The following is a 22,500-nucleotide window of genomic DNA, read 5'->3' as shown; positions in this document are numbered from 1 at the left end:
ATAGTTTTATACTTTTATTTTGTCTCTTCGTTATTCCACTCAATATTTTAAAGGCGGGTCTTCTATCAAATTACATCTTAATTATGAGTAAAAAATTGGGTTATCTGTTTTATGGAAGAAGGGGCTGAACTTTTTCTTGTGTTTAATTGTTTTTTTTTGTCATCTTCTCTTTTATTTGTAGTTATGATCTCTTCGTTTTTCCAGCCACTATTTTGAAGGTGCGTTTTCAATAAAAATAAATTTCTTTTAATTCAATAAAAAATCTTAACTCTGTTTTATGGAAGAACTAACTTTTCCTTTCCTTTACTTTAGTTTCTCTTTATCCTCTCCTCTTTTTATTTATATTTTTATCCTGGTTTCTTGTATCCCTTCGTTATTCCAGCCACTATTTTGAAAGTATCTCGTCTGTGAAAATACATTTCTTTAATGCAAAAAAAAAAAACTTGTCTCTCTGTTTTCTCGTTAAATGTTCTGCTTTTCTGACCCTAAAAACTTTCCTGATGAATATGACTTCGTTTCTATGTTGAGAAACTCGCCTGTTAAAAATTTTTATAGATTTTTTCTTATTTTAACCTTCGTGTAAAACAATTTCCGATAGAATTTTCTACATGTGTATAAACCAAATATTTCCACAAAGAAAAATCGTATACAGAAAGACATCCCATCACAATATATTTCTTGAAACGAATATTGCCAGAATGTAAAAGTGATGACCAAAGCTTTTCTCAGATATTTAGTTTTTGATACTGTACCGACTTTGTCTGTCTGCACTTTTTCTGTCCGTCCTCAGATCTTAGAAACAACTAAGAGTAGAGAACTGCAAATTGATATGTTTACCATTCACCCTCTCATCATCAAACATACCAAATTGCAGTCATCTAGTCTATCAGTTTTTTTTTTTTTTTTTTTTAATGTTAAACTCAACATAATCGTACTTCTAACAGCGCTATAGGTACCAACAACGATGGCTGAGTTTCATAGCCCGCTGTTAAGAATTTTCTGGACCATGCTGAGGACTGCACTGGACAGGAAACTCGATTGTGCCGAAAAAGCATTTTTTGACATCTTTGGTTTTTACTGGGGTTCCCAAAATAAGAGGTTCGGATTGAAACGCTAGTCACATTTTAACTGCAACTTAAAACACCTTTGTCATTCATTAATTTTCCTGTCCTATCTTCAACGTCATAAGCAAACATATGTCAGGCATATTTTGCTCTCGGTTAGGTTAAGTCAGGAGTTGGTTTAATTAGGTTAGGTTAGGAGTTCAGCCAGGTAGCATCGGGAGTTAAGTTTGGTTAGGCATTAGTTTAGTTACATTAAGTTTAGAGTTAGTTTAGTTTGGTTAGGTTTGGTGTTAGGTCTGATTATTTTAGGCTCTAGGATAGATTAAGCATTAGATTAGTTAGTTCAGATAGGTTAGATGTTAAGCCAGGTTACATTAGGCGTTATGTTAGGTAGGTTATGCCTCAGTTTATTTAGGTTAGGTTAGGGATTAGATCAGGTCAAATTAGGAGTAGGCCAGTTGGGTAAGGATTAGGCTGGATTAGGTATATAAATATCTGTATGTATGTATGTATATCAGCCTACTTGTATATGTTTATATATATATATATATATATATATATATATATATATATATATATATATATATTATATATATATATATTATTATAATATACAAAACAGAATCATGACAACAGAAGGAATGAAAATAACATCCACATATCTCCTTCAGAAAATAAGTATTTCTCTGACACGAAGAAGAAGAAGAAGAAAGTGAGAGAGAGAGAGAGAGAGAGAGAGAGAGAGAGAGAGAGAGAGAGAGAGAGAGAGAGAGAGAGAGAGAGCTAAGGTGTGAAGGAAATAGCTTCGACAGCCCAATTAAAGGGTGGAACGATCTCAAATATCCTTCCTGACGAATCACCAAGGCACGAAAATACGACACAATAATTCTCTGTACCTTTTTTTCTTCTTTGTTTTAAGGAAGAATGTCTTTGCTTCTTGCCTGCGTCAGTTGGTATTATTTTATTTTATTATTATTATTATTATTATTATTATTATATTATTATTATTATTATTATTATTATTCACTAGACCTTTTATTCGGAGAATGTCTTTCTTTCTTGACTGTTTTATTATTATTATTTTATTTTTTTTTTTTTGCTCTATCAGAGTCCTCCAATTCGACTGGGTGGTATTTATAGTGTGGGGTTCCGGGTTGCATCCTGCCTCCTTAGGAGTCCATCACTTTTCTTACTATGTGCGCCGTTTCTAGGATCACACTCTTCTGCATGAGTCCTGGAGCTACTTCAGCCTCTAGTTTTTCTAGATTCCTTTTCAGGGATCTTGGGATCGTGCCTAGTGCTCCTTTGATTATGGTACGATTTCCACTGGCATATCCCATATCCTTCTTATTTCTATTCTCAGATCTCGGGTACTTATCCATTTTTCCCTCTCTTTCTCTTCAACTCTGGTCCCATGGTATTGCGACATCAATGAGTGATACTTTCTTCTTGATTTTGTCAATCAACGTCACGTCTGGTCTATTTGCACGTATCACCCTATCTGTTCTGATACCATAGTCCCAGAGGATCTTTGCCTAATCGTTTTCTATCACTCCTTCAGGTTGGTGCTCGTACCACTTATTACTGCAAGGTAGCTGATGTTTCTTGCACAGGCTCCAGTGGAGGGCTTATGCCACTGAATCATGCCTCTTTTTGTACTGGTTCTGTGCAAGTGCTGGACATTCCCTTGCTATGTGGTTTATGGTTTCATTTTCCGTATTGCACTTCCTACATATGGGAGAGATGTTATATCCGTCTATCGTTCTATGAACATATCTGGTTCTTCGGGCCTGATCTTGTGCCGCTGTTATCATTCCTTCAGTTTCCTTCTTTAGCTCTCCCCTCTGTAGCCATTGCCACGTGTTATCGCTGGCTAGTTCTTTAGTCTGTCTCATGTATTGTCCGTGCATTGGTTTGTTGTGCCAGTCCTCTGTTCTGTTTGTCATTCTCCTGTCTCTGTATATTTCTGGGTCTTCGTCTACTTTTATTAGTCCTTCTTCCCATGCACTCTTTAGCCACTCGTCTTCTCTGGTTTTCAGATATTGCCCCAGTGCTCTGTTCTCGATGTTGACGCAGTCCTCTAATACTTAGTTAGTCCTCTCCCTCCTTCCTTTCGTGTTATGTATAGTTTGTCCGTATTTGCTCTTGGGTGTAGTGCTTTGTGTATTGTCATAGTTTCCTGGTTTCTTATCTATGCTGTGGAGTTCTGCCTTCGTCCATTCACTATTCCTGCGCTGTATCTGATTACTGGCACTGCCCATGTGTTTATGGCTTTTTATCATATTTCGGCGTTGAGTTTTGACTTGAGTATCGCCTTGAGTCTCTGCATATATTCTTTCCTGATCGTGTCCTTCATCTCTTGCTGTTTTATATCCCCTCCTTCCATTATTCCCAGTTATTTGTATCCAGTCTTTTTGTATGTTGACAGCGATGACACGTGGCAATGGCTACAGAGGGGAGAGCTAAAGAAGGAAACTGAAGGAATAATAACAGGGGCAAAAAGATCAGGCCTAAGAACCATATATGTTCAAAAGAGCGATAGACGGAAAATTATTATTATTATTATTATTATTATATTATTATTATTATTATTTTTTATTATTATTATTATTATTATTATTATTATTATTATTATTATTATTATTATATTATTATTATTATTATTATTATTATTATTCTGATAAGGTGACTCCTATTCATCACAAGATATATGTATATGTGTGCATGTATATAGAAATATATATATATATATAATATAATATATATATATATACATATAAAAATACATAGGTATATGAATCGAATATATGTATATATACATATACGTATGCATGTGTACGTACACCAGTGCCTTTATCATAGACGGCCCCTTCCATCCAATTATGACAAAAAATAATGAAGACTCATTCACTTGAAACTCCCTTTTTCATAAATTTGTGACAGCCAGTATACTCAGACCTCTCGGGCGGTACTTTACTGACCCTAGAATAATAATAAAAATATCCAGGAACGGGAATCGTCGAGGAGTAGTAGTATAGATCTAGTTGCTGTAGAGAATAAGGTCAGGAAATAATGAAAGTGCTCGTTTCATAATCAGGATTGAAGTGTGCACTTGGTTTCTATGTAGTGTATAGAAGATGAGATAGACATACATACATATATAAATAAACAAATGCATACATGCATACACACATACTTGCATATATATATACATTATATATTATATATATATATATATATATATAGAGCTTGATTATGAATAATAGTGTCAAGACTAAGAAGAACATTCTTTAATATTACGAGCTTTCGAGGCTTAAAACCTCATCTTCAGGCTGAAAAAATGACAAGGATGAGAAATCATTAAAAATTACATTAAAATGAATTGTCTGATTAAAAGCTTCAGTAAAAACATAAAATAAAACGAACATCACATACAAACTTGGTGACGAAAAAAGTTACAAGAATACTTAAGCATAGTTTTCCTCAGTTAGTTTCAGATTTGTTTTTACTAACCCTTTTAACTTACCGGTAGGATCACTTTTGTTTTGAGGGAGAAGCCTGCTCTTCCTGTGGACATTAATTCAAGTGTCGTTTACTTGTTTACCTGTTCTCAGTGTGGTCTGCGATACGTGGGATCCAGTTCCCGCTGGCTTAGACACAGAATTTTGGAACACAGAGGTCTTTCCATTAGAACTAGGTTTCCTCTTTCTAAACCACCATTTTCTGCCATAAGGGATCACAGTTTAGCACAGGACCATACTTTCACTCACCTAGATTTTAGAGTACTGTCTTTTGCTCAAATAGACTGGCACCTTTAATTTCAGAGTCGCTGTTTATTTAAGAAAATGAAACCGGAATTGAACAACAACTCGTCCGGTATTCAACTAGCTATCATATAGTTTCATAGTAGGTACACCAAATGGGGTCGTTAGCCATTTTATTTTGAGTGTATTTTTTTGTTTGCCTTTCATATTGCTTTTATTTTTATTTCTGTTTTTGTATGATTTGCGCTTTGTTTTAGTTTTTCGTAATTTTTGAATTTTTATTTTGTATGTGATGTTCGTTTTATTTTATGTTTTTACTGAAGCTTTTAATCAGACAATTCATTTTATGTGTAATTTTTAGTGATTTCTCATCCGTGTCATTTTTTTCATCCTGAAGATGAGGTTTTAAACCTCGAAAGCTCGTAATATTAAAGAATGTTCTTTCCTAGTCTTCGCACTATTATTGATCATCAAGCTAAGATTTCCAAGTAGCCGCCCAATTACTGAGACTATATATATATATATATATATATATATATATATATATATATATATATATATATATATATATATATATATATATATACATATATATGTGTGTACATTGAAAATGTATCGAGTTTCTTTATAGTATATGGTCGAATGACAATAAATGGACATATGTATGTATATTATATACATATATAAAAAGCAATTACCTTTGTGGTATGATATATATATATATACTATATATATATATATATATATATATATTATATATATATATATATATATATATATATAACTTGATCACGAAGTATATAAAACGTGATGCTATGTATAAATAAAGGGTTTTGCCACGAAGGAAAAATGAAATGCGAGAAAGCCAAGAACTTTCGGTCTAATACGACCCTTTACTTGGGCACAACTGATCATACAGAACAAAAACATAGTACAAGTAGGCTTAATATCCAAACTAACATTATAAGATTAGCATATGGCCCGAGGCAAGATTAGAGATTTAAGGTAGCCAGAAAAAAATACATTTTTAAAAACAAGGAGGCATATACGACTTAATAACATCCTGAAAAAATAGATTAAGGATTTAGGCACTGTGCCTTGTTAAGGCAAATTTTAATCGAAAAACAATACATTTTGTATTCGTTAACATGAAATTTTTAAATATTTTCCAATATATAAAATAGAGAGAGAGGTTCCGGGAAGGAAGGCCCCAGGTCCCAGGTGGCTGAATGCCCAGAAAATGGGACAAGACGCCACGAGAGGCTACACCTTAGATTAACAGTAGCCCAGAAAGAGAAGTTTCTGGGAGATTGTTACGAGACAAAGAAGTCCATTGATGGCAGGAGACGATGAGAGAGAGAGAGAGAGAGAGAGAGAGAGAGAGAGAGATGAGTTAATGAAATGAGATGGCAGGGTGGAGTGAGAGGAGTGTTCCTGACAAGAGAGAGAGAGAGAGAGAGAGAGAGAGAGAGAGAGAAGAGAGAGAGATCGAGAGAGAGAGAGAGAGAAAATAAAGAAGAAAGAACGAGAGAGAGAGAGAGAGGAGAGAAAATAAAGAAGAAAGAACGAGAGAGAGAGAGAAAGAGAGAGGAAAATAAAGAGAAGAGAGAGAGAGAGAGAAAGGTAAGAATAAAGAAAAGAGAGAGAGAATGAGAGAGAGAAAAAGAAGAGAGAGAGAAAGAAAGGAAAAAAAAGGAAAAAAGAAAGAAAGAGAGAGGCGAGAGAAATGAGAGAGAGAGGGGGTGGGGGAAAGGTAAGAAGAAAGAAAGAAGAGAGAGAGAAAGAGAGAGAGAAAGAAAAGAAGAAAGAGAGAGAGAGAAGAGAGAGAGAGAGAGAGAGAGAGAGTGGGGGGGGGGGGGGGAGGGGCTCATTGCCTGCACTGAAGGCAATTTAAAAGTAATAGTACTATATTGCTCACATTACTATTAATACTATTATTATTATTATTATTATTTTTTTTTTTTTTTTTTTTTTTTTTTTTTTTTTTTTTTTTTTTTTTTTTGCTCTATCACAGTCCTCCAATTCGACTGGGTGGTATTTATAGTGTGGGGTTCCGGGTTGCATCCTGCTCCTTAGGAGTCCATCACTCTTCTTACTATGTGTGCCGTTTCTAGGATCACACTCTTCTGCATGAGTCCTGGAGCTACTTCAGCCTCTAGTTTTTTCTAGATTCCTTTTCAGGGATCTTGGGATCGTGCCTAGTGCTCCTATGATTATGGGTACGATTTCCACTGGCATATCCCATATCCTTCTTATTTCTATTTTCAGATCTTGATACTTATCCAATTTTTCCTCTCTTTCTCTCTTTCAACTCTGGTGTCCCATGGTATTGCGGACATCAATGAGTGATACTTTCTTCTTGACCTTGTCAATCAACGTCACGTCTGGTCTGTTTGCACGTATCACCCTATCCGTTCTGATACCATAGTCCCCAGAGGATCTTTGCCTGATCGTTTTCTACACTCCTTCAGGTTGGTGCTCGTACCACTTATTACCTGCAAGGTAGCTGATGTTTCTTGCACAGGCTCCAGTGGAGGGCTTTTGCTACTGAATCATGCCTCTTTTTTGTACTGGTTCTGTGCAAGTGCCGGGCATTCACTTGCTATGGTTGTGTTTTTTATGGTTTCACTTTTCGTATTGCACTTCCTACATATAGGGAGATGATGGATTTCGTCTATCGTACTTTGAACATATCTGGTTCTTAGGGCCTGATCTTGTGCAGCTGTTATCATTCCTTCAGTTTCCTTCTTTAGCTCTCCCCTCTGTAGCCATTGCCAATTGTCATCCGCTGCTAGTTCTTTAGTCGTCTCATGTATGTCCGTGCATTGGTTTGTTGTGCCAGTCCTCTGTTCTTTCTGTCTTTCCTCCTGTCTCTGTATATTCTGGGTCTTCGTCTGTTTTTATTAGTCCTTCTTCCCATGCACTCTTTAGCCCTCGTCTTCACTGGTTTTCACAGGATATTGCCCCATGCTCTGTTTTCGATGTTGACGCAGTCCTCTATACTTAGTAGTCCTCTCCCTCCTTCCTTTCGTGTTATGTATAGTCTGTCCGTATTTGCTCTTGGGTGTAGTGCTTTGTGTATTGTCATATGTTCCTGGTTTTATGATCTATGCTGCGGAGTTCTGCCTTCGTCCATTCCACTATTCCTGCGCTGTATCTGATTACTGGCACTGCCCATGTGTTTAAGGCTTTTATCATATTCCGGCGTTGAGTTTTGACTTGAGTATCGCCTTGAGTCTCTGCATATATTCTTTTCTGATCGTGTCCTTCATCTCTTGGTGTTTTATATCTCCTCCTTCCATTATTCCAGGTATTTGTATCCTGTCTCATCTATGTGTTTGATGTTTGACTCCCATCTGGTAGCTTTTATCCCTTCAGTTCTCGTTACTTTGCCTTTTTGTATGTTGACTAAGGCGCATTTTTCTATTCCAAACTCCATCCTGATGTCCCCAGATACAATCCTTACAGTCTGGATTAGGGTATCTATTTCCTTGATGCTCTTACCATACAGCTTGATGTCGTCCATGAACATCAGATGGTTGATTCTGTTGCCTCTTTTCTTGAGTTGGTACCCGGCATCCATCTTCTGTAGTACTTTTGTCATGGGAATACATGGCTACTACGAAGAGTAGTGGGGACAGTGAGTCGCCCTGGAAGATCCCTCTCCTGATATTAAACCTTCTGCTAGTCTTATTCCAGAGCTTGTAAGTATTGTATTCCAGTTGCGCATTGTATTTTTGAGGAAGCTGAGGTATTTTCCTCTGCCCATATATTTTCAGGCATTCTATTAGCCATGTGTGTGGTATCATGTCGAAGGCTTCCTTATAGTCTATCCATGCCATGCTTAGGTTGGTTTTCCTTCTCCTAACTGTTTCTTCATTACCATTTTGTCTATCAGGAGCTGGTCTTTTGTGCCCCTACACTTCCTTCTGCAGCCTTTCTGTTGGTGGGGGATGGTGTTTTGTCTCCTCTAGGTAGTTGTATAGCCTTTCACTGATGATACCTGTTAGTAACTTCCACATTATTGGTAGGCAGGTGATAGGCCTGTAGTTACTGGCTATATTTCCCTTTACTCTTGTCTTTTTGTACTAAGGATGTTCTTCCTGTGGTCATCCATTTGGGTGCTTGGTGATTTGAGATACATGCTGGAGTTGTTCTGCTATTCGTGGGTGTAGGGCCTTGAAGTTTTTGAGCCAGTATCCATGGACTTCATCGGGACCGACCTGGGGCTTTCCAGTTGGGCATTTTCTTTAGTTGGTGTCTGACTGTGTCTGTCGTGATGTCTGTGAATCTTTGTTTTATTCTCCCTGTTTCTTCTTCCTTGACTTCCTGAGCCATGTTGCATGTTTGTTGTGTGATACCTGATTGCTCCATATGTTTTCCCAGAGTCTCTTACTTTGTTCGGCTTCAGGAATTTCTGGGTGGTTGTCTTCCCTCTTAGTTGGCTGTATAGTCTTTTCTGGTTGTTCCGAATAGTTTTTGTTCTGTTTGGTATCCCTTATTCTGTTCATGTACCGGTTGGATCTTATGTGCTTGGCCTTGAGCCTCTGTTTTACATCTTCTATTGTGTTTTTGTTTAATAACCCCATCTCTGTACTTTGTATTTCTCGTTGAGGGTTTCCTCCATTGTTTTCTGCTTCTTAGCCTTTTTTTCTGCCATCTCTTTCAGTTTACTCAAGTCAGATCTCATCACCATGATTTGCTTTTCCAGGCCGCCTTTTCCAAGGAGGTTGCTGTTTTGGTTTCTGTTGGGTTGGTTGTGCTGGTTGGTGTTGGTGTTCGAACTTCCCATCAGTTCTGCTACTTATTATTATTATTATTATTATTATTATTATTATTATTATTATTATTATTATTATATTATTATTATTATTATTATTATACCACAACTGCACATCCAAATATAAACGATATCGTTTGACTTTTAGTACCACTTTTAGAACACTGCACTCAACCCAGATTCGCACCCATCTAAACTGTTCGTATTACGTAACACTCATTAAAGCAATTTGCCCTTGATACATATGACCCCTCTTATGTCAGACTGAAGATACAAACAGGCTTCCAAAAGGAATAGTTACATAACTATAGACAGACTGGAGTACAACCAGATGTTACGAATCTATACGTAAGTCAGGTTGTGTTGTAATATTATCCTGAAACACATTATTCTAGTGATTACCGCTGAAGATGAGGACCTACAGAGAAGGGTTGGAGAGTGGCAGGAGTCATGAGAGGGTTGGCTTAAAGATGAAGGTGAATAAAACAGAGGTTTTGGTGAGCAGTAGAGAAGATAAGGGACAGAATAATAATAAAACAGGCGGAAAAGTTTAAGTGCTTAGAATCTACTGAGGTTGAAGTTGACAGTAGGATAAAAGTGGCGTGTGTAAGTGGAGAGAGGTAGCGGAGTAGTATGTGATAAGAAAATGCCAATCAAGCTAAGAGTCAAGATCTATAAGCACAGTGATAAGACCACTGTTTGTTTATGGATCAGAAACATGGGCTCTAAGAAGATAAGAGGAAGTAAAGCTTGAGAGAACAGAGATGAGAGTGCTGAGGTGGATTATGGGAATATCGCTGCTCGAGAGATTACGATATGACGATATAAGAAGAAGGGCAGGCTTAGTAAAGATAACAGAGGTGATAAGAGAGTCATGATTGAGGTGGTATGGGAATGTGTTAAGGTTGGATGATGAGGAGGGAGTGAAGAGGGCTTGGGAAGAACCTGTTAGAGGAAGAAGATCGAGAGGGAGACAGAGGAATAGATGGCGAGATAAAGTGAAGGAATATATGGAGAGAAGAGGTTTGGTGGAGGATGATGTCTTTGGTAGAAGGCAGTGGAGAAGACGCATCAGGCAACCGACCCCTTAATGTAGGGATAAAGGTGGGAAAGACGAAGATTTCCATATTATTTATTATTATTATTATTATTATTATTATTATTATTATTATTCAGAAGACGAACCCTATTCATATGGAAGAAGCCCACCACAAGAGCCACTGACTTGAAATTCAAGCTTCCAAAGAATATGTTCATCTGAAATAACTGACAGAAAGTAATGGGAAAAACAGAAAGAAGAGATCACTTAATAAAAAATAAAAAAACAAGTTAACAGATTAATAACTAAATATATAAATAAAAATGTAAGTAAATTATTCAAATACAAGAAGATTAGGGTAAGTTATGGCTCAGAGAAAACTTTCAAATTAGTGATAGTTAGTTAATGAACACACACACACTCACACGTACACTGGCTTGATATGGATCGCTTGTCAACAGGCGTGATCCGACTTCCACCTTACTCGGGGCGTGCGATAAAATCTACGGGCAAATAGAGCCTTGTTTCACCAACGAAAATTAAAATAAATACGCTCTATTTTATTAGAAATAACTTTCATGTACTGTTTAACATGCACATTATTTATTTTTTTACATTTTCATTCCCATAAATAAAACATAAGTATCCTAAAATACCTGTATCTTTAACTCAATGTAAAACACATTTTTCAGACCTTACCAACAAGAACAACCTCAAAGAAGTTTGTAGGCTTGCTTACTCCCCGAGTAAGCGAAAATGATGAATGAATTGGCTTACAAGTTCATTGCAAATTCATTCTTGTTTTAGCGGAATTTTCAGAAAAAATGAAAACAAAAGCAACAGAGTTGGGTAGAAAAACAATTTAAAAATGCGTCCTATGCCACTTTCAGCCACGGCCCGGTGGTGGCCTGCGTTCTTGGGCACCTGTAGCGATAACAGATGCACGATCGTGGCTAACGTTTACCTTAAATGAAATAAAAACTACTGAAGCTAGAAAGCTGCAATTTTGGTATGTTTGCTTATTAGAGGATGGATGATCAAGGTACCAATTTGCAGCCTTCTAGCCTCAGTAGATTTTAAGATCTGAGTGAGGACAGAAAAAGTGTGGACGGATAGACTAATAGCCATCTCAATAGAAAACTAAAAAGAAATCTAATACTTTCTACAAAAGAAAGTGAGGACGCAAAACGAGAAGAATGATACCAACTATATTATTACATTAGTCATGACATGAAAATCTCAAAATACTTTTTAAAAAAAGAATGGAAATAGAATCAACGGAGATGGGCAAAAAAAATAGAAGCTTACCCTTTCCACAAAATAAAGTAAGGACCTTAAAATTGACGAGGCAGAAAATCAAATTCTCGCCTCATTACCTGGGGATCGATTCCGGGAAAGCTATTCTTAATGGTCTTTCCAACTCGTCAGCTGATTCTTTATTTTTTCCCCGGACTATATGAAGTTAGAGAAATGAATGAAATAGTAAATTGTTTATGGATTAATTATTATTATTATTTTACAATGAATCTTAAAATAAAGTGAATACGCTTAACTTAGAAACTACTGGATTGTGAACTCTATATTGAACTCAAATTCAGTTGTTAAATGTATTTAACGTGTCCAGTAATTTACGAAACATATGGTATTAGGTTTCTTTTAGATTAAATTTTACACGGTATGTAATTTATTCCCCGGAATTTGTCTTAAATGAAATATATATAAAAAAAATTCTTGACTCTTTTCCAATTTATTCACTTAGTCAAGTGGTCTAGGAAAATAATAATAATATTTCTTTTACTTTTAAAAAAGAAAAAATATATATTCTGGCTTCCTCTCAAATTTATTCAGTGGCCCAATAGTCAATGAAAATAATATTTTTTTTATTTATATAAAAATTATAAAAAACGAAAAAAATCTAGGTTCCTCCCAATTTTATTCAGAGGGTCAATGGTCAAATGTAGATAATTTTTTACCTTAAATAAAAACCTTAAAAAATAAGAAATAAAACAACCTGGCTTCACATCAATTTTATTCACAGGGCCAAGTGGTCTATGAAAATAATATTTTGTAAACTTAACAAAAAAATTAAACTATATTAAAAGATTTTTAAAATTCTTTGTTTTATGCACAGGCTCAAGTAGTCCATGGAAACCTTAAATGAAATTTAAAAAAAATAAAATAAAAGAATAAAAAAAACTCTGGCTTCCCGTCAATTTTATTGACTGGGCCAAGTGGTCTATGAAAATAATAACAATATTTTTTAACTTTAAAGGGATTTGAAAATTTTTTAAAAATTTGAAGAATCCTTTCAATTTTATTCACAGGGCCAAGTAGTATATGAAAATAATAACAATATTTTTTTACTTTAAAAAATAAAAAATTAAAAATTGAAAGAATCCTTTCAATTTTATTCACAGGGCGAAGTAGTCTTATGAAAATAATATTTTTTACTTTAAAATATTTAAAAATATAAAAATTAAAATTTAAAAGAATCTTTCCAGTTTTATTCACAAGGCCAAATAGGCTTAGGAAAATAATATTTGTTACTTTTGAAAGATTTTAAAAATAAGAAAATAAAGATTTGAAAGAATCCTTCCAATTGTATTGACTGGGCTAAGTGGTCTATGAAAATAAAAAAAATATTTTTCAGTTTATAAAAATGAAAAAATTAAAATAATTAAAAGAATACTTTCAATTTTATTCACAGGGCCAAGCAGTCTTATAAAATAACAAACAACGCTTTTTTCATTATAAACAGAAGACTTATATACTGATATAATGAGGTTAACCTTATTTCCTGCTACGATCCCATTCAGCGTCGTTATAATGAGGAATAATGAGGACACGCGTATACTGATAATGAGATTATGATTAAGACTTGGAGCAACGTTAATTACCGAGGGAGATGTATTTACGTCATTCGTTAGGGACGGAAGCCTAAGTATACATGCAATTAAAATTAACTTCAATTTGGGAAGGGAATATACACCAAGCAATTGTTCACACAATCAAAAAATGAAGTTTTGTTTCAATTTACACTTACATGATAGAAAATTACGTCGACGCGGAAATGAGAGAGAGAGAGAGAGAGAGAAGAGAGAGAGAGAGAGAGAGAGAGAGAGAGAGAGAGGTTCTTCCTCGTATACAACCACTGAGAGAAGGAATTTATATAAAAGAAAAATTTAAATTATTACTAGTTATATACACATGCAATATATATAGATATATACATATATATATTCTATTCATATTTAGGAAATGCAATATACCTAATACTGATATTCTCATTGAAATCAATGAGCCGAGGTCCCCCACTCGCCCCCACTCTCTCTCTCTCTCTCTCTCTCTCTCTCTCTCTCTCTCTCTCTCTCTCATACACACACACACACATTAAAGGGAAACTCATCACACCTAAAACATTTCCTAGAATCTATCTACAATGCTTTTGAGTAGGAAATATCTACCTTAAAACTCCATTAGTTCCCATTACTTTAAGTAGCTTTCTAAAAGTAAGGAGAGAGAGAGAGAGAGAGAGAGAGAGAGAGAGAGAGATGAAAAGGGAAAAATAGAGAGAGATTGGAAATGGAAAGAAAGAGAGATTGGAAATGGAAAGAATGGGAGGAGAGAGAGAGAGAGAGAGAGAGAGAGAGAGAGAGAGAGAGAGAGAGGAGAGAGAGAGAGAGAGATAGAGAGTGAGAGAATATGATGTATGAGAGAGAGAGAGAGAGAGAGAGAGAGAGAGAGAGAGAGATAAACAGACAGAGACAAAGAGTAGTAGGTAGGAGGTAAAGACAAGAGAGAAACTCTTTGAAATTAAGACTTAGGGGGTAAGCCAAAAGTCACTCATTAAGAATTCAACACACATTTTCCCAGCTCTCCCGTTCCCCTGGGCTAATTTAGCCGGCCCGAAACTTCCTAGCTGCGAAATAACACTTAATAGGAAACTTTCGTGGGTTTTTCTCTCGTCTGGAAGCCCATTTTGTAGAGGGTACACTACTGTCACGATATCTTTTCGCAATGAATAAGTTAAATAAATGTTAGTTTAACCAGACCTCTGTGCTGATTACCAGCTCTCCTAGGGCTGGCCCGAATGATTTTTTTTTTTTTTTTTTTATTTGGCAAATGGCTAGGCACCAATTGGGAACTACAGCTTATTGTGGGATCCGAATCACATTATATCTAGAAATGAATTTCTAATCGCCAGAAACTAGGGTTATCAGATGGATAGGCGAGAACGAAACCCACTCGTCCAATGAGGTACTTCTTGTATAATGAATAAAGTTATATAGTTTCATTTCATTTTTTTCCTAACTTTTCTTTTCATGCAACTCATTTCATTCTTTTTACTGTCCCTCAGTTCATATTCTCTTTCATCCATCCTAATTCCCTCAACCCTCACTTACCAATGTTTTTTTTTTTTTTTTAGCAACTGCGAAATTGCCAAATTCCTTTTCAGCGATGAATGACCTCATATGTCCCGGCGCTTGGCCTTTGGCCTAACTCTCATATTCCTTTTCCATACGCCTACATAGAGCTTCATAGAGTTAATGTCCCTTAAATCATGGACCTGTCAGCTAGAGTATAGACGAATCTAAAGAAATATTTCATGGCGAACAGAAAAAGGAAAAATAAAAGGATTTAAGACTAGCATCTTACATCCGGGCTGAGATAATCCTTCATAAATCCTAGCAAGGGAATGATGCTCCAGAGAGAGAGAGAGAGAGAGAGAGAGAGAGAGAGAGAGAGAGAGAGAGAGAGAGAGAGGATTGGATCCCTTCCGATGTAAATTCATAAGTGCTCAGAATTTTTTTATACGTGCCGCCTTGCATTTAGATCTTATGCGATCGCTCTCAGACAGGATTTTGCCGGGAGAGGGATCAGCTGGGAATATGCTCTCTCTCTCTCTCTCTCTCTCTCTCTCTCTCTCTCTCTCTCTCTCTCCCTTTTGTAGTGACTTTTTCCGCACTCTTTTTCATATTTATCTCTGTCTCTCTCTTTAACACTGACTCTTCTATACTCTCTCTCTCTCTCTCTCTCTCTCTCTCTCTCTCTCTCTCTCCTCACAAACCGAACGACCTGCGTTCGATCCTCGACCCTTGCTCGAATGGACGATATGTGCGGTTTCCTTGATCTCCCGTCGTGAACTGACTGCTGTGTGTGGCTCAGACAATACAGACCAGAGCACCAGAGTTCATAGATAAAGGGGTTCGTCATCCAGGGGAAACGAGACAAAACTCAACAGCAGCACCCCCTTCACAGCTCAGAACCACAAATAGCAAAACGGCACGAAACAGTTCGTTATTCGAGAACAGCTGGAACATTCGGATCATCTCTGTTTATACAGAGACTAGACTAGACGGAAGGGTTTCTCAAAAAGCCCCTGGGATTCCATCTGACAGATATTCGTCACAGACACACAGACGGTTTTTTTTTTTTTGGTTTTTTTTTTTTTTTTTCTCCAGGGCATTTCGTCGTAGAGTCGAAAAGGGGAAAGCTGTCCGCGTGCTGAAGAAGAAGAAGAAGAAGAAGTTGAAAAAGAAAAAGAAGAGGAAGAAGAGATAGGAATGCTATTTCAGTCTCCGTGTATTTGAATTGCATTCATAGGTGTTTTTTTTATATGGTTCGAGGTTTACGGCTTTTAAAATGGAAATCTCCAAACAAGGAGAGGTGGCGATTACGCTGTAACAGTTGGGACGTGAACCCATGTCCTGTATAAAAAGAGGAGTTATGTTTGGTGACATATTCCCATTTTCGCAGGGAAAGGTATTATCCAGCAGACAACGAATAGGAATACATATGATAGATATTGGCTGAACATGTATTTTTTACTTTTGTTATTATTATTATTATTATTATTATTATTATTATTATTATTATTATTATTATTATTATTATTATTATTATTATTATTATTATTATTCAAAAGATGAACCCTATTCACATGGAACAAGCCATTGATTTAAAATTCAAGCTATTAAAGAATATGATGTTCATTTGAAAGATGTAACAGAAGGTAATGGGAACTACAGATTTTTTTTTTCTATCATAGTCCTCCAATTCGACTGGGTGGTATTTATAGTGTGGGGTTCCGGGTTGCATCCTGCCTCCTGAGGAGTCCATCACTTTTTTTACTATGTGCGCCGTTTTTACAATCACACTCTTCTGCATGAGTCCTGGAGCTACTTCAGTCTCTAGTTTTTCCAGATTCCTTTACAGGGCTCTTGGGATCGTGCTTATTGTTCCTGTGCTTATGCGTACAATTTCCACTGGCATATCCCATTTCCTTCTTATTTCTATTTTCATGTCTTGATACTTATCCATTTTTTCCCTCTCTTTCTCTTCAACTCTGGTGTCCCATGGTATTGCGACATCAATGAGTAATACTTTCTTCTTGCACAGGCTCCAGTGGAGGGCTTTTGCCACACTGAATCATGCCTCTTTTTGTACTGGTTCTGTGCAAGTGCCGGATATTCGCTTGCTATGTGGTTTATGGTTTCATTTTCGTATTGCACTTCCTACATATGGTGAGATGTTATTTCCATCTATCGTTCTTTGAACATATGTGGTTCTTAGGGCATCTAATCTTGTGCGATGTTATTTCCATCTATCGTTCTTTGAACATATGTGGTTCTTAGGGCCTTATCTTGTGCCGCTGTTATCATTCCTTCAGTTTCCTTCTTGAGCTCTCCCATCTGTAGCCATTGCCATGTGTCATCGAAGGCTAGTTCTTTAGTCTGTCTCATGTATTTGTCTGTGCACTGGTTTGTTGTGCCAGTCCATTGTTCTTTTTGTCATTGTCCTTTCTCTGTATATTTCTGGGTCTTCGTCTGCTTTTATCAGTCCTTCTTCCCATGCACTCATGAGCCACTCGTCTTCACTGGTTTTCAGATATTGCCCCAGTGCTCTGTTCTCGATGTTGACGCGGTCCTCTATACTTAGTAGTCCTCTCCTTCCTTCCATCGCGTTATGTATAGTTTGTCCGTATTTGCTCTTGGGTGTAGTGCTTTGTGTATTGTCACATGTTTCCTCGTTTTCTGGTCTATGCTGCAAAGTTCTGCCTTTGTCCATTCCACTATTCCTGCGCTGTATCTGATTACTGGCACTGCCCATGTGTTTATGCCTTTTATCATATTTCCGGCGTTGAGTTTTGACTTGAGTATCGCCTTGAGTCTTTGCATATATTCTTTCCTGATCGTGTCCTTCATCTCTTGGTGTTTTATATCCCCTCCTTCCACTATTCCCAGGTATTTCTATCCCGTCTCATCTATGTGTTTGATGTTGCTCCCATCTGGTAGCTTTATCTCTTCAGTCCTTGTTACTTTGCCCTTTTGTACGTTGACTAAGGCACATTTTTCTATTCCAAACTCTATCCTAATATCCCTAGATACAATTCTTACAGTTTGGAATAGGGTATCTATTTCCTTCATGATCTTATCATGCAGCTTGATGTCGTCCATGAACATCAGATGGTTAATTCCTTTGCTTCTTTTCTTGAGTTGGTACTCAGCATCAATCTTCAGCAGTACTTTTGTCATGGGAATCATGGCTACTACGAAGAGTAGTGGGGAGAGTGAGTCGCCCTGGAAGATCCTTCTCCTGATAATAACCTCTGCTAGTCTTATTCCAGAGCTTGTAAGTATTGTATTCCAGTTGCACGTTGTATTTTTGAGTAAGCTGATGGTGTTTTCCTCTGTCCCACATATTTTCAGGTATTTTATTAGTCATGTGTGTGGTATCATGTCGAAGGCTTTCTTATAGTCAATCAATGCCATGCTTAGGTTGGTTTTCCTTCTACTGTTCTTCATTACCATTTTATCTATAAGGAGCTGGTCTTTTGTGCCCCTACACTTCCTTATTATTATTATATTTTTTTTTATTTTTTTTGCTCCATCACAGTCCTCCAATTCGACTGGCTGGTATTTATAGTGTGGGGATCCGGGTTGCATCCTGCCTCCTTAGGAGTCCATCACTTTTACTGTGTGCGCCGTTTTTATTATTATTATTATTATTATTATTATTATTATTATTATTATTATTATTATTATTATTATTATTATTATTATTATTCAGAAGATGAACCCTAATCATATGGGACAAGCCCACCACAGGGGCCATCGACTCGAAATCCAAGCTTCCAAAGAAAATTATGGGGTTCACTTGAATGAAGTAGCAGAGGGTAATAGAAATATCTGATTTATTTGTAACATTAAAACAAATAAAAATTGGAGATAAGTTATGACATACGCTGAGGATGTATAACTTTTAAGAATCAGCTCATTTTTTTGTTTATTTATTCTTTTTTTTTTTACAAAATCTGATGGAAAACTCGGAAACTGCCCTGTGACCGGATATTACGTTCTGATTAAATTTGCTGTTTAGCGACGGAGTGGCTGAAAAATTTGCCTAGCAATCTAAGCATCATTTCCTACCTAAGCTTCAATAATGTTTATAAATAAAACTGTTTAGTGTTTAGTTCACAGGGAACGCCCTTACGAATAATAGACAATTCCTGATATGACAACTACCCGATGAAATCAAGAGATAGAAAATTTTAAGACAATAATGAAGAAAAGTCGAAACACCAAATCTCGAATTTTAGTATGGTATCCACTACCCAGAGGCTCAGCTTAAGGGACAGTCTTTCTACATACTTACATAAGGGCCAATAGTGAGGGAGGGTAGCCCCGGATTGGACGACGGCAAGCTCAAAGTTGGAATTTATTACGTGTAGACTAGGACTAATGCCCTGACATATAGTGTGTGGGGCGGACGTGTTGGAGGTCTCTCTAGCGTTTCTTCACAGATAAGAAGGGTTTTTCGCCCTTGGTGATTATACCTCTTATAGTAAGCAATGTGTTAATAGTGTCTCCACGTAATACCTGGCGTGTAAGCCGGAGAGTGTTGTGCAATTGCAGATATTCTAATATTCTTTCTGCTCCAATCAGTGCCTTAGAAATCTTTCAAATCACAGCTACTCGAGGCCTATTGGTCCTGGGAAATGGGTAAAAGAATGCAGTGTATGTGTTAGTGCTTGGCCCTTCCCTTACCGCAAAAATGTCATCCGACCAACCTCCAACCGTTGCGCAAGTGACCCTGGCACCTACCGGTGCCTGTGCCTCACACACAAGTTCCGTACTCGCGAACAATTGTCTTTACTATATACTATACCAATCGAACCGTTCCGACGTCGAGTCCGCTATACAATCTGTTAGTGATGCCTTCTCCGATGAGGAAATCAACGTTGCATATACGAAATGTAAAGATCTGATACCAGAGAGCATTCTCAAGGAGCGATCCGCGAAGAACTTGTCATCTCGCAAGAAAATATCATATATCACTAAGTGGCTAAGGACCTGCTCGGTGGAAATCTACGCCGATGACCCTTACAATCTGCCTCCAAAGGGGCCTGCTGACCTAAGCCTACCTGCGGTGTACCGCACAGCAGAAAATGCCTTCCAAACAGCAAAATCACTCTCAGAAACAGTTGGGAAAAGCTCAGAAAAAACCGAGGAGACAAATGATAAATTCTCAAGAATCTGGGACGTGATCAAAGGACTACAGGAATCCCTAGACAGTCTTAAAACTGTGGAAACAAATAATCTCACACGGATCTGGGATGCGATCAAAGGAGTGCAGGGATCGATAGACAATCGCACAGATAGCCACCAGACTCCTATGAATGCGGCATCCAGTTTTTCCTCGCCTCCCAGCAACACGGAAGTGACCCCTTTCACCGGTAGGCCGTTCCGAGGGTACTGTTGGTCTCCCAACCTCCCCTCTTCCCCCAGTGCCTCCGGTGGAAGATAAGACCTCCGGTGATAATTACCAGCCCTCGTGATCCTCCCCACCCTATCTCTCCCTCCAACCACCCATCGTAGATGCAGATGAGAGGGATCTTGAGGGGTCTGGCGGCTGGCGGATACAAACAAGCAGAAAGAAGAGAAGAACCTCTCGTTTGCCGCTGGACCGGAGCCAACATTCGTGTTTCACCTCGCCGAGATGTCACGTAGCAATTCACAATCTGACGCTAGACGCCATAGTGGAGAGAGTCAAGTTTCTCACTGGCTCTGACCCACTTATCTCTCACGAACTCCCATGCAGAAGTAAACATAAAGTGGCTTACAGGATTACCTACCCATTTCAACACCTCGACGTTCTTAAATGCGAGAATTTCGGTCCTAATATATAGTTTCAAGATATAACCTAATCCGGGATCCGGGACCAAACCACCCCAAGGGGAACTTACTGACACTCGCCCACGGCGAGTGACTGCCCACTCCTCCTGGCTAACCCCCATCCACCCAAATGATCAGCGCATTCATCTCCCATCTTCGTGAGTAGCCATGGATACATTAAACATAATCTCTTGGAATATTTTTGGCCTCAAGCGGAACATTCCTCTCCTAAACATGTTCTGCAAAAATTTCAATGGCATCATTGCATTGCGAAGAAAACGCTCCTCTGGTCACATGACCTTGTCATCTTGGATTCAACTCATGAAGACTTCAGAAACCTTCTCGACTGCAATCGATGCAAGTTGACAGATCAAATCATAGCCGGTCGCCCGAAAGGGGGACTTTCTTTTCTGTGGCATAAATCGTTAGACAATATGATAAAGGTTATGACCTACAGGAGTGACAAATTGCTGGGGCTTCAAGTGACAGTAGGGAACTCAAAAATCCTAATAATTAATGTTTATATGCCATGGGAAAATAACAATAATTTTGATCATTACTGCATTATCCTAGGGAGTTAACAGTATTATTCAAGATTCTCCTGCTGATCATATTTGTATATAGGGGACCTTAATTCTCACCCCACAAAACATATATAAAAACTTACTCGCTTCTGTCAAAATCATGCTCTCCAAATTAGCGATGTAATGCTCCTCCCTCCCTCCTCCTACTCATAGTACATAATAGAGCGGACGTAATTACAACCTCCTGGCTGGACCACTGCATCACATCTCCACAATTCATGATTCTATTATGACCTGCAATATTCGCTACGATCTTGCAACGGGCTACGATCACATCCCATTACAGGTGTCATTCCAGTTACCCCATCCCTCCCTACCGTGAAACCTCCACTAACTGACCGCCACCAGCGGTTAACTGGGAGTTTAAAAACCAACAGAAAACCAGATACTTCAGGGCGGCCACGGAAACCAGGTTGCGGTCAATAGTTCAAACCGGCTGACGCCTTACTTTGTACCAACACAAAATGTAGAATGACCACCACAGGAGGGATCTGAATAAATTCTATTCGAACATAATCTCCGCTATGCTTGCTTTGGGCAGGACTGCCGATAAATTTTGTCAAGGTAATTCTCGCAATATACCTGGTTGGAATGACTTGGTTAAAGATCTGTATGCATACTCACGAGAAATGTTTTTACTGTGGAGGCAAAATGGTAGCCCGAGGGAAGGACACACTGCATTACTAATGAGGCAGGCGAGAGAGCAATTCAAACTTGCTCTGAAGCACTGCAGGTTAAATGAAAAACAACTAAGAGCCGATGCAATGTCTAGAAACTTAGAATCTGGTGATTATCCTCGTCTTTGGAAAGATATCCAGTCCTTAAATCCCAAAACTAAAAGCTATCACAGAGAGTAGGGGAAGCAGTCGGAGACGAAGCTATTGCAAGTATGTGGGGCGATCAATTCAACAATATCCTGAATTGCATAAATGATAAAGCTTCCGCAAGGGATGTAGATAACCTCCTTGATGACAACATTCAATTCATTTTGCAGACCGTATTACGCCAGGTAACATCAGCGATGCCAATAAACAGCATACCTAATAATAAATCGCCCGGCTGTGATGTCTTCCCGCAGAAGCTTTCAAATTCTG

This window comes from Macrobrachium nipponense, chromosome 16 (genome assembly GCF_015104395.2).
Source record: "Macrobrachium nipponense isolate FS-2020 chromosome 16, ASM1510439v2, whole genome shotgun sequence".
Lineage (NCBI taxonomy): Eukaryota > Metazoa > Arthropoda > Malacostraca > Decapoda > Palaemonidae > Macrobrachium > Macrobrachium nipponense.
Note: the sequence above shows the minus strand (reverse complement) of the source record.